This window comes from Maniola hyperantus, chromosome 2 (assembly GCF_902806685.2).
Source record: "Maniola hyperantus chromosome 2, iAphHyp1.2, whole genome shotgun sequence".
In the NCBI taxonomy this organism is placed as follows: Eukaryota; Metazoa; Arthropoda; class Insecta; order Lepidoptera; family Nymphalidae; genus Maniola; species Maniola hyperantus.
The window spans coordinates 11,957,102-11,971,597 of NC_048537.1; the positions used below are offsets into that span (position 1 = coordinate 11,957,102).

The 14,496-nt window shown below is 35.5% G+C and overlaps 1 protein-coding gene across 1 annotated transcript in view; it reads left to right on the forward strand.

The window, feature by feature from the left end:
• The window catches only part of LOC138404005 (uncharacterized), a 209,098-nt gene extending 208,000 nt beyond the window's left edge, over positions 1-1,098 (forward strand). The window contains exon 2 of the mRNA XM_069506726.1: positions 1,089-1,098. The gene's annotated coding sequence lies outside the window, so the exon portion shown is untranslated. The remainder of the gene's footprint in view (positions 1-1,088) is intronic.
• The last annotated feature ends 13,398 nt before the right edge of the window (positions 1,099-14,496 follow it).

The following is a 14,496-nucleotide window of genomic DNA, read 5'->3' on the forward strand; positions in this document are numbered from 1 at the left end:
TACATGTAATTTTGATGACAATGCATAATATAGTACCATGGAAGTGGTCTCATTATTTAGCCGGGAGGAGGCAGAAGAACTCCTCAACTTCTTAGCATAATTCCGTCGTAAATATTTGGGCTCATTTAATTATCTTGACAAGTACCTACTATAGACGTAGATGATGTCCAGGGTCTCATGATAAAGCTGGGAGGTGGTCATTGGAACTCCTCAAGTACGCTATACGTATAGCTCCGTCGTGTTTGGACTCATTGGATTCGTCTTAACATTATATTGTATTTCGAAGATGGCTTAAATAAAAACTTGTTATTAAAAAGTTTTTTTTTTAATTTAGGAAAATAACCCACTTGTGAAATAACTGTAGCTTCAAGTCAACCTCTGAATGAATTATTACCAACAAATTTGATGAAAAACGTTAATTTACCACCACAGTATATTGGATAAATCGACACCTGCAAGAAAAAACGTCGTAACCCACTTTTTAGCGATTTTGAGTTACAATCGTATTCATGGTGAACAAAAGATGCTCTTTTTTGGAGCTCACCCCTGTATCTAAATTAAGTCACGTTGCGATTTTAGCCAATGGAAAAAAATTGTAAGTCAGCATCCATTGAAGATGATAATTTTTTTTTCTCACTAAGCGAACTTTCATCGTAACTCAGGCTTTATAACTCAAATTACAATGATTTTAATGAATAAATTAAATATTAACACACAATATTGAATTTTATGTCTAACAACAAAGTCATTATGTACATTTTGGAAAATAATTGGAACTTACAAAAATAAAAAAGTACTTACAATAAGAGCATTATAAATTGTATGAAATTGTAGATTTTACCGTGCTGACAAAGATTTTTAAGGTTGGACGGCGTTAAGGCTTAACACAAATAAATAAGAATTTTTTAAACCTTTAGCTCGCTCGCCTGTAAAGTTACTAAAAATGAGATATGATGTTTTCCCTTGCAGGTGTTGAAATCCTAAATTGTATGCGCGTAACGAACGCATATAAATGGAATCAATTAAGCGTACAATTTTGGATTTCGTCGACGGAACACCAGAGACAGAGAGGTGACATATTTCTGGAGGCGATAAATTTATAAGTACGTCGGGTGTCAACGAAAACTTTCCCTTATAATGATTACTAAGGCTTTCTTTATGTTTAATAAAATAAGTTTAATTTCTTTCAGAAATTTATTTAATATAAATATGTTTAATATATTATACATATTATACCTATGTCTAACATATTATACCTATGTCTTTCAATTCATACGAAAAGCGTGGAATAAAGCTGTATTTTTGATAATAAATTAAACTAAGCTTTATGTCCTTAATATACGGTTGAAGGCAAGGTCGGTCGGTAGGCAAGTATACTGAAAACAAAACACGGAGACTCAAAAGACGGCATGGGTATTAGATACAAGGTTGTATCTCGGCTCCAATGCATTCCGCGGGTGTGTATTGCGCCTATCTCTTTACATAACCATAAAAAATCACGTCATAATATAAAAACAGCGATATTATTGACAAACAGAATAAAAATAAGCAGGTCAATTTTCAGAACTGCAAAAGTTGAACTGGTTATCACTTCACTGGTTCACCAGTTAAGTTAAGGCCGTTTTGCACTACATTGCTGCCTCTAATATACAGTACCTCTCTGTGGGACCCTAAAATTATTGCTGTCCCGCGGTCCCGCTACAGGGCAAGGACCACTGACGTTGTTTTTTTTTTATTCTTGGAGGTGATTGACCTTATCGCGTCGAAAACCGGGAACCGACTGGTCCTGGAATGGAAGTCGGACAACACAGAATGTGGTTATATAGCAAGTTTTCTTCTTTTAACTCTAGTAGGTATCGAATCTAAATAAAACACTATATTTAAGAAAGGAACAATAACTTTAAAAGTAAATGAGGAACAATTTCAGTATCCATTATTCAATAGGTGCTCCGTCCCCCCTGGAGAATCAGAAAACCAATTCCAGGAGGAAAACCTTTGCTACGAAAATCAGCAGATTCTTAGAGGTGTCCAGTATTCACCTGAGGGATCAGGATTGGAGATATGGGACCGAAATTCACATAGTAATGTATCGTCTTATTCAAAGCTTCATAAGAGTCGTTTTAGTAGAAGTAATTAAAAATTTGTGTTAGTAGTAAAGTAATTAAAGATTCGTAATAAATCTAGATATTCTGTAGTAAAGCTCAACAAAAATCTCATTCTTACTTTTGTGTATGATTGATGATACTATTTAAAAAAATATCTAAATATATAAAAGGAAAAGGTGACTGACTGACTGACTGACTGATCTATCAACGCACATCTCAAACTAATGGACGGATTGGGCTGACATTTGGCATGCAGATAGCTATTATGACGTAGGCATCCGCTAAGAAAGGATTTTTGAAAATTCAACCCTTAAGGGGGTGAAATAGGGGTTTGATATTTGTGTAGTCCACGCGGAAGAAGTCGCGAGCATGAGTTAGTTATCTAATAAGTACATTCAAGCCTGTAGACAATATTCGTACATTCTTAAGCCGTAGCTGTGTAGCACAGGAGTCATAGCGTGTAGACTATAATATCCGGATTGCTACATTCATTGTCCGTAGATAGCCCACCCTTTCATTACACATATACACAACTTTAACATAAGTGTAAATAAACCTTAACGATAGGGTTATCAGTACAGACTTGTGCCTATATTGTTTTATCGATTAGGTCTTTTTAGGGTTCCGTACCTCAAAAAGAAAAACGGAACCCTTATAGGATCACTTTGTTGTCTGTCTGTCTGTCGGTCTGTCAAGAAACCTACAGGAAAAGTGTGGTTGTTGGTTTGTCCTTCCTTCGCACGGTAATGGAATAGATAACAGATTGACTGGATTTTTTGCATGGATAATATAGTAAAATAGTTGGACAGCGACACTAGTACCTAGTCTTCCAAATATATAAAAAAGGTTAACTGACTGACTGATCTATCAACGCACAGCTCAAACTACTGGACGGATCGGGCTGAAATTTGGCATGCAGATAGCAATTATGATGTAGGCATCTGCTAAGAAAGGATTTTTGAAAATTCAACCCCTAAGTCACGAGCATAAGCTAGTATACTTATACAACCTTACATGATGCATTAAGTCGTGTAGTGTTAAGTGAGAAGTCCAATGCAATTTGTTGATTTCAATAGGAAGCCCCACTATATAATACAAATGCAAAAACTTAATAAATTCTAAATATCACAATTTTCTCACAACATTTCTATGCACTGTGTAAACATAATAAAAATTAGCTGTTCTTTAATTTATTCAAATAACCCGATAAAAATATTATTTTAATCGTTTAATTAATTTCTTTCAATGTGCGATGAAAACTAATTATTCAAACAGCGGGTATCCGAAAACCAATAAATACCGTTTTAGTTTACATAGCGGGTCGTTATAGGATGCTAAAGGAATTTTGCAGAATCTCATTAGCAAGTATAGAACGACCTTGCCGTGCTCTAATTATAATAGACCACCGAATTTTAATGATTTTATCTTCGCGATAGAGAAAACCTGCTCGGACAGGACGTCTGAACAGCTGTTATGTGATTTTTTAGGGTTCCGTACCTCATCAGAAAAAAGGAACCCTTATATGATCACTTCGTAGTCTGTCTGTCTGTTTGTCTTTCAATCAAAGGGAATCAAATCCTATACGGTACTTCCCGTTGACCTAGAATCATGAAATTTGGCAGGTAGGTAGTTGATATAGCACAAATAAAGAAAAAAATCCGAAAACTGTGAATTTGTGGTTACATCCCAAAAATTAAAAAATGTGCTTGAATAAATAATTAGGTTACTTAAATCACATGTAGATGGCACTGTGTACCATTAACTTGCAGTGTTGTACATAAAAGTGGTATACCTTGTACGATGATACAGAACCCTTCACGTGCGAGTCTGACTCGCACTTAACCGGTTTTATTAAATTTATTGCTGTCGCCGACCGCCGTGCCTGGCGTCTAAGTTAAAGCTAGTTGTCCACTGGGTGCTATCTATCGCCTGAGTGATCGCTTATTTTTGGTATTCTAAAGCCGCTTCTGCTTATTTTAGATACTGTGGCTACGAAAGAGACGGATTCTCAGGTTATAGTAGCAATGTGCGTTTTGCCTTAGGTAATGCACTTAGTACCTGACTGAGTATACTGTGGTATAATTTCGCTTTAATATATATAGAAGAAGAAGATAATAGCTTTAACAGTTTCTGAATAAAATGGCATGATATGTGTCACAGCAATTTTATTCTGAAAGTGACAGTCAGAAGGACAGACGGACTGGATGAAACTATAAATAGCCTTGTTTTATTACGGAATGCTTAAAAGGGTTAAGTAAATGTACAATTTTGTATATAATTTTTCCAGCTTAAAAACATATTGTGTAGATTAAAGGCTGTATGTGAGGTGGTTTATAGATTGGGATTTTTTGGGGTAATTATAAATCACTGCTCTTAAAAAGTCGTAAAGCGCAAAATTAAGTATCTGAGTAGACATTAAAATTAATGGAGCTTCGAGAAAGAATCTCGATGTCGATGTTTATTTTATAAGAGCTATCAACTTGATGTTTTAATAATCCTGTGCAATCGTAATTAGGACAATACCTATGCTGTAATTTTTCATAAAAACAATAATTATTCTTTTCAAACTTTACTTTGTAATCTTATTAAACAAAAAACAAAACCAAAACCGACTAGTGTATAACTAGGTAGTTTTAACAAAATATCCTTATTGCTCATTCTTATTTACTGAGAGAGAGAGAGAGAGAGAGAGAGATGAAAAATATCTTTTTCCGAAAATGACTGATAAAATTGGTTGCAACTTCTAACTAATTATGAGTACAGCAAAGTAGCTTACTATAGTATATAGTACTCGACAGGTCGAGATGGCAATCGGAGAGGGAACGCCCCGTACAACCGCAAAGCCCCCGCGCTAAATCGGTGCGGGCGAACGCGGGTGACGTGTGGGTGTGCGGGGCGTCCCCCCGCCTCACACCCAGATTGTCATCTCGACCTGTTGCGGACTGTAGTAGAGACACCATTTGCCTTCGAAGAATTCAAAGCGACAGTGCGACCATATTTAACACCCGGACGCGTGCTAATTGAATATGTCAGATACCAGTTATATTTCACTCTGCCAGTAGTTTGAAGCCCGGAGAGTTCCGTCTTATGACTACAATGCAATTAAATCACGAGTACCTACTTACAAGTGGAAAATTACCTATTCTGTTGACAATAGGGTTGGATCATTTTTTGCACAAAGTATACTTACTGGGTTGTTCAGCGTGGAAATACAGCCATTATTTTTGGCACTAGGGGCACTGGCACTTTCAAGCGGGTATGACTTTAACAGTTGTTAGGATAAATTAGCTATATCATGTACTAGCTATGCACGTGGCTTTGGCCGCATAGAAGTTTTTTGTGGCTATAAAAGTACATACAATATACCTATTAATACAAAATCACGCTTTTCCCCCAAATGGGTGGCCACCCACACACCCACATTTGATTGGACGATTGAAAATCACCTTTTAATTTTTTGAATTATTTTCAGAAAATGTTTTATTGTGGCTTATTAATAAAAGAGATAGTTAAAGTATTAATGTACTCCATATTATATTTTTTTACGAGAAAGATTAGCTTTGATGATGCTCTGTACATGCTTTGCATAGCATCCTAGGCAGCCTAATTGTATTTATCAGCATCTCATTATCCATCAAAATTAAATTCATCAACCTATCATGGTCTGAAAGGCTAGTCCATAGTTTCCGTAGCAAATCTATTTGACCGAGCGAAGCGAGGTCTCTGAGCTGAGTCTACTTGAGTGAAATTGCACATGTTCGTCTGTCCGTCTATCACAGTCTTGTAACTTCTGAATTACTGAACGTAATTACTTCAACCATAATGCATTAACTGATAGCCTTCAGCCGAATATTGTATAAAAAAATATAAAGAGCTTTGGTCAAAAACGGCTATATATTAAAAACTGAAACTTGTATGTAATTTCAGTTATATTCTGTACTTGAACAACAAATACTAAAATTAGATAAACGTGTATTATAAAGAAACGAAATTATTTTATTTTTAATGGGTATCAGTATTTTTAACATAGCTTTACAATAATGTTAACAGATGGCGCTGTTATCACTATAAAACTATCGGGAAGTATTGGATACCACGAGGTCTTAGTTCTACTACTAACTACTAGTACTACTAGTTTTAATAATTTTCAAAAGTGTATAAGTAGGCCCTACCAACCCCCAAATATCTTGGAAGAGATCAAAATCATAGACAGACCTGAGAGCTGGCATATTATATTAGCACACCCGGATGCGGTGCTAATTGGATATGTCATATACGCCAGTGGCATACCGCCACATAGTTCCGACTTGCACTTACATTAATAATTATTAGGAAACCTCTGTGGTAAGTTCGTACAGCACTCAGTTATAATATTTTATGATTGTTTTATTGAAACAACCAATCCATTTTACCTAAACATCAACTTATTCATTGAAGTCTGTTAAAAATCATGATTTCCTAAAATTTATCTTACCATTCCTCTTCTTACTTGAGGTCTTACCTTACCATTGTTCCGTTCACACAGCGACCGCGTATTAAAAATTTTGGAATCAGCTCTTAGTTTTGCATCAAACTATTATCAACTAGCTGATGCCTACTACTTCACTCGCATGGATTTAGGTTTTTGAGAACTCGGGATAAAATATATCAATCTTTATATCTTAAAAAGTCCATGTATGTATGCTATATGTTCAGCTATATCAATGCAAATATCACCTCATTTTTTTGCTCTGTTGCAGCGTGATTGAAAAACAAAACAAAAAATAAACACACTTTCGATAAATACCGTTAAAAGTCGGAAATCTATTCGTTACGAAAATCGTATTGAGATTTTGGACTAAATGTATCACGGTTCATAAAGTATTTGCAGGTTTTCTTTGTTCTTGTTCTAGTACCTATAGTATTTGTCGGCAAAAGCTAAAACTTTGTTTCAAAGACTAACTATAAGTTAGAAGTTCCTTAAATTAAGCTTCGAAACCGAATATATGTATAATAGTTTGGCAGGAGCACTTCAATTTAATTAACCACGTAGGTACAATGTAAATTTCATTGTTTAAAGTTTGTTGTTATAGACTATCATTCTCATACCTATGATAAATATTTTTCAGAGCTGACTGTGCAACTTTTTTAATCCTAAAAATAAATTGAAAATGTAAAGGATATTTGTACCTAAGTCATAAAAATTCCCATGTTTATAGTTTTCTTTTCTTATTTAAAATTTTTATTTATAAAATTAAAAGATCTGGCGTACCCATTATATCTCAATATTTGACAAGACGTGGTGTTTATATAAACGTTTTATCTATAATCATTTTTAACCAATCAAAGCTGTTGATTGAAAAGGTTTCCTCGAAATAGAGGTCCCCGCTTAGTTGTTAATAAAATATTCATAGGTTCTTTTGTTCAGAAACGAATATATTGACTAAATAATTTAGTCAGTCTAGATAAGAAAAATCAAGTTAATAAATCTAAAAGTTAACTCCATTTATTAGCAAACGTAAGACAGATTCATTTTTAATTGACAATACCACGAATTTGCCAATATTTTAAGGAGTTAATTATTTCATTTATTTTGGTATAAAAATCTTTAAAAAATAACAAGCTCGTAAAGCAACATAAAAAATGTGGCATCAAGTTAAAATATTTTTGCATGCTTTACTTGGCCAATATCTTCCGCCTTGTGCTACCTTAAGTTTGCACCAAAAATATTATAATACCTTTTATCCCGGAAAATCAAAGAGTTCCCCCGAGATTCTTAAAGGCCCACCCGTTTAACCAATTAGACTTTATACTTTGATGTAAGATTTTTACACCTTTATTATCTGTTATCTCCCAAAGCCACCATGATCCAAACAATGTTCCTCCCAGTGTTGGAGACAATACGCAGATAAACTTTCAGCTTTTATAAAATAAGGATAGTCTGGCACGCGCTGGCTCTCTCTCTACTAATTTTATGTAAAAGTTTCGTCAGTGCAGACTTATGACGTATGTTACGAGTAGACCTTAATACTATAAAGATTCAAGAAGTTTTAAATCTACGAACTTTCAGACTGCAGTCTGCCTCGTGACAATAAAAATGAAAAGAATTATTTTCCAATGCTCAAATGATTTTGTAATTTTTTCAGAAAATTTTAATCTTAGTAGGTATATTATATAACCACTTTTGCAACTTAAATCTACAACCACTTTTTGAAACTTAATTTGAAGAGAGGTTCAGATAAAACAAACTGATATCTAAACATCGCCACAGCCCACATCATTTTGGAAAGACGTACCTAAATGGTGACTATTGAACGTCTTGAGACGATATTTCAAACGCATTTGAAAAAGATTTGCTGATATGAAAGTAATTCCACCGTTTAAGAGTTGCCTGACTCTCCTGGTAACATTGATTGATGGAGGTGTCACCCACAAATTCACTCCAATTAATGTTGCGTTTCACGAAACCTTTAAAAGTTTATTTGGTATACTTCCATAAGAAGATATTCTTGTCTGATAACTGAATCGTTAGCACGACAATTCAACCAACTTTTCTTCATTTATATCATAAATGAAATAATATGCTTTATTGTACACCAAAAGAAAAATGCAAATATGCAAAATAAAATAAACGTAAAAATAAATTTTGATAGATGCAGTAAAAGATGTAATCTACAGACATTAATATTGGCTTTTGGTCCAAAATGATAAATTACGTATTTAAGGATTTTTGAAAATTCCACTTCTTTATCGATTTCCAAAGATTTTCACGCGGTAAAAAGTAGCCTATGTCCGTTTCTAGAATTTGAAGATTATTAATATAATATTATCTTACAATTTTTCAAGCCGTGAAAATTTAATAAACACACAGATCCAACAATTCGCATAGGCTATGCAGTATTAAAACATCATCAATAATAAATAATAAAATAAAAATAAAATTGATTTATTTCAGGTTAACATACCCATAATAACAACTTTAAAATTAATACAAGTAAAATACCAATACATAAAATAATTAATAAATAAAAATAAAGATAAATATCTAGTACCTTCTCTCCGGCATTGGTACTGGAACATGTCTTTCACAGCAATGCCGAAGATAAGGACAGTCGAGTCGGGCTGCAACCATCTGCAGAATGGTGTTGGGGCTGTCCCGCACTCTGCGCACCAACGACGCGCACCGCTTGCGTACAGTAGTATAGAAGCAGTTGATGCGCGCGTCCGCAAACATGCCTGAGGCGCTGCAGAATCGGGGCAACCCCATCAACATTCTGAACGCATTGTTGTAAAGGACCCGGAGGTCACTGTATCGTTTCTTCGTGTAGTTAACCCACAGGCTGCACGTGTATAAGGACGTACAATACGCTCTAAAGAGCGTAACCTTAACACCGGTGGAGCAACGAGCAAACCTGCGGGCTATCATGTTTGCTCTTAACGACAGTGCCCTCCGTTCCCGTTCAACATCTGCATCATCCTTGAGGTCGGTAGTAATCACGTGCCCCAGGTACCTGAACTGCTCCACCGTGTCTAAAGAGACGCCAGAGAGCAGCACAGGTGGTACATTCTGAGGACGTTTTGTACCGGCGGCCTCAAAGACCATACATTTACTTTTTGTAACATTGTATTTCAAGCCATGACGACCTGCGTATTCCTCACAAGTCTGTACTAGTCTCCTCAGTCCACAAATCGACGCACTCAGCAGCACCATGTCATCTGCATAACTTAAATTATTGACGCAAACGCCGTCAACATGGCAACCGACACGCTGCTTGCTGAGTGCGACGATCAATTCATCCATATACAGGTTAAATAGAGTTGGAGACGTTAACCCACCCTGCCTGACACCACATTCGAGCTGATATGAATCCGACATTGCCCCCGCCCAACGAACACTGTTTGACTGATGGCAATGCTCTTGCCTCCACTTCATTTTCAAAATAATATACCTTATGTAATAAACTCGTAAACCGGTGTCACCATGTCACATATCAAATGAATTAAATGCTGTACTTAAGATTATAGATAAGTTTAAAAATATACGGCATATAAATAATTATATTCACACATCATACAGAGCGCCCTTCCTGCTTCTTTGTAATGAGGTCTTACTCGTACGTTATGCGATGTTTATTACGCATTTTGTATCTAGTAGGTAGGTGTAATAATAATATGTTTGCACATTCCAGTTAAATGGAAATGGCTTTTCTTAGATTGTATCATAATATTTTAGTCACCAGTATTATTTCTAGAAATATATTGAGATTAGTGAGAGGAGATTTTCCAAGATTCTTTTCGTCGTAATGAAAAAAATTCTAGAAAACAGTAAAAGTAAACATTTATTAACTCATCCATTTTCCGGAATAAAAGCGGGGTTTCCTAGACAACACTTACCTAATACTCAGCGCACATTGGTTTTATTGATTGATCTTCTAGCTGCTCCAGAAGCCATTAAGTACATCTTAAAATAGCTTATGCTTTTTTACGGCAGACATTTAACACTTCCGAACAAACCAATATTTATACTAATGTAATAATACATAATCATATTAAAATCAGTCGCTTCAACTGCTAAAAAGAAACTATGGCTAACTTGAAGGGAATTATTGTTATACCCTGTTATAACCCAAACTTTTTGTAATCTTTTTCTATGTGGATTCTCACGAAAACACGAATAATTAATTAATTAACTATAGGTACGTTGTTTTTGGTCAAAACCAGCTTCAATAAAACAAAATAATGAAAGGCTTATAATTATACATAAATTCATACATCCTCAATTGAAAAAACTTTTTATTAAAATCAATATTAAATTTAATACTGCTTATTTTTATATTTTTTCAACCCAAATCCTCATTTCATCTTTGATGCTACAATTTAAATGACCGTGTAAAGATTTTATGTTTCACACTCAACTTACAGGACTTAATTTTGACCCCATTGTCAGCAGGACTTATAAAGGTCTCAACTCAACCCGGATATGGATTCTTTACGTCTCGCGGACATGAATTGTGCGAACAACCATTCCAAGAATGAAGAGAAACTCTCAACAGAAATGGCAATTTGAGATCTAAAAGAAAGTGATATAGCATTTTATCGCATGCACATTTTGACTTGTTACCACTTACGTATAGCATCATGGGTTTTATGCACTAAAATCATAAATCACGCATTTATTTCGTGAGGCACGGTTCGCTGTGGCCGCGCTACGTGCTTATCTGTTATTTGCAGTGGAACGCGGCGCTCCGACGGTTTTGGTAACATGTTGATAAATATTGGGGGAGTTTACTCATCCGCTGCATTACAGTTGTATGGAAGACTCTATAAAGGCTATAGAAGACTGAAGAGTTTCTATTGCTTAAACCTAGCACAAACGCATTGGATTTTGCTCAAAGTTAATCTCAGACTGCATATGTATTAGACTTCTCAGTGGCATTCGTTATGTAGTTAGGCATCAAATTAAGTCTTGAATATTGTAATGCTTATTTCTAAAACATTAATTTTATCTTCATCGAAATGCTTGGTGAGATTATGCAATGTTAATCTGTACAATGTACCAAGAGTAGGTACTAACATAGGTACCTACCTAGATAGATAATATTATAGATTATTCGTTTTGCGGTATACGAGTGGTCAGTATGCCTTTCGATTAAAAATACTCAGTAGGCATTTAATTTTAATGTAAATGCATCGACAGGTGTACTACGTAGTAGAACATACAATTTCTTTGTGTAAATGTAATAACATTTTGGCATTTCTCTGATTGCCTTTCATTTATCGATTGGCAAATAAGTTATGAATTGTAACGGTTAAAGTAAGTGTTTTTTTAAACGGTTTTTAAAATGTCATTTGCATGAAACTAATTAAAAGGAGATCTTTCAAGTTGTGCCACATACATATATGCACACTTCCTTAAAAAACTGGCAAAGTGCGTGTCAGGCTAGCGCAACGAGGGTTCCGTACTACAGTCGTATTTTTAAGTCATTTTTCAGGATAATTTAAGAACTACGATGACCTAAAAATAAATAAAAATCTGTTTTAGAATGCACAGCTGAAGACCTTTCATATGATACCTCACTTGATAAAGTTATCTTACTTCGAAAATTTAAAATACTAATTATTAGTTCATGACCACAATTTAATTCTTTTTGTGTGATGCAACCACAAATTCACGGTTTTCAGGTTTTTCCCTGAATGTCTGCTATAAGACCTACCCTACCTGCCAAATTTCATGATTCTAGGTCAACGGGAAGTAACCTGTAGGTTTCTTGACAGACCGACAGACAGATAGACAGACAGACAGACAACGAAGTAATCCTATAAGGGTTCCGTTTTTCCTTTTAAGGTACGGAACCCTAAAAACTATTAAAAATAAACTACAACAACTTAACTACTACTACTATTACTACAATTTAAATACTTGCCGACACACACTGTAAAAATATTGTATGGAACTTTTAGACACAGAATTTTAATTTTAATACACCCCTTCCTGCGATGGAGAGAGCTATGCTTGGAGCTTCTCTACGTGATCAAATCAGAAATGAGGAGATCCGTAGGAGAACTAGAGTAACCGACATAGCTCAACGGGTTGCGAAGCTGAAGTGGCAATGGGCAGGGTACATAGTTCGTACAACCGATAGACGTTGGGGTCCCAAGGTGCTGGAATGGCGACCTCGCACCGGAAGACGCAGCGTTGGAAGACCCCCCACTAGGTGGACGGACAGCAGACGAGTACCGATGGATCCAAGCGGTGCAAGACCGTGGCGTGTGGAAGTCCCTACAAGAGACCTATGTCCAGCAGTGGAAGTCTATTGGTTGATGATGATGATGATGATGCATCCCTTCCTTCATAAATCACTTCCCTTGTAATAGGTAAGTAAGTAAAGTATCAAACTATCGGATGTGTACACTAAGTCCACAATTTTAATCACACAAACTATTCGTAACATGGGTAGCACGGTGGCTAGTTCTGTAAACACCGCCAAAGCATCTATCAAAGCGGCTTCATGGCTTATCAAAATCAATTACAAGTACAAACTCAAAGCGTTTGTTATTAGTTACTGGTAGATACCTACATGTATCTACTTAACATGCCTACTTTAAGGCGGCTATTAGACGATGGGTTTTACGACAGTCGATTAATGATGATGATGAATGAATGAATATTACCTCATACAGTAAAATAAAAGTTCAAACTCACTCACTGACTGACATATTATCAACGCCCAGCTCAAACTCCTCGACTTAGAAAGCTGAACTTTTGCACAGAGGTAACATAGACAAGAAAATATAAGGCTAGATTTTTTTGAATTTCCCCCCGTAGCGAGGTCGCGGATTGTCGCTGGTGATTGATAAAAAGTAGAGTATTATACAGATATTTTATGATGCAAACATTAGTGATAAGTTTAGATGGTGGGTTATCTGACATTCACAACACTGATTGTAACAAAACTTCAACAAAGTCTATCGTCTAACGAAAGCCGGCGGTTATGAGACGATTAATCTGGATATTAGTTCAATAAGTGAACTTGGATTAATGAAATCAATGCTGAAGAGGCCACAAAAATATTATTTTATATTAAATTGACTTAACCTACTGTGGACACTGATCAAATGAACCAAATATTTGACAGATTTATCATCTAATAGCTACTTAAGTAATATGGTTATATTATATTATGGACTACAGCGAGAGTTCGATTATCTGATCTGCATCATGAATTAGATATTCATAATCTGTATCATGAATGAGGAACAACAGTGATGATAAAAGAGCCTTCTGATTTAGTGCAATTTCCGTAAAATAAACATACCTGATATTTCTATCCTATTCGATTCCCATAAGGATTTGCACTTTGCAATATGACGTAGATATACCTACCTACCTAGTTCGCGACAGGTCGACATGACAATTGGGCTATGAGGCGGGAGGACACCCCGCACACCCGCATGCCACCCGCGTTATCGGGATAGCGCGGGTGACATGATGGCACCGGATGTGCGGGGCGTCCCCACCTCGATTGCCATGTCGACCTGTCACGTACCATAGAGGTATGTATAAAAAGTACCCGGTTAAAGTAACTTTAAGAATATTAATAAGAGCTTTTGAGAGATTGTAAAGTGTAATTTGTTTGAATTTGTTTACTTAGCGCTCAACACTTTAAATACATACCTATTTGCTTACACCGAAATTATTATTGTTATTGCATGATTACTGCATTATGATGCATTTTTTCAATATTACAAATACAATATAGCAATTGACCGGGCAAAATCGTTTTGAATCAAATTATTAAATATACCTACCTACCTACAGGATGTTATTTATACGAAAACAAAACCATCTAAGTCCCTACACATTGGATCGCACTGGTTTTTAAATTACGGGTCTTCGATTTATCATATAAAA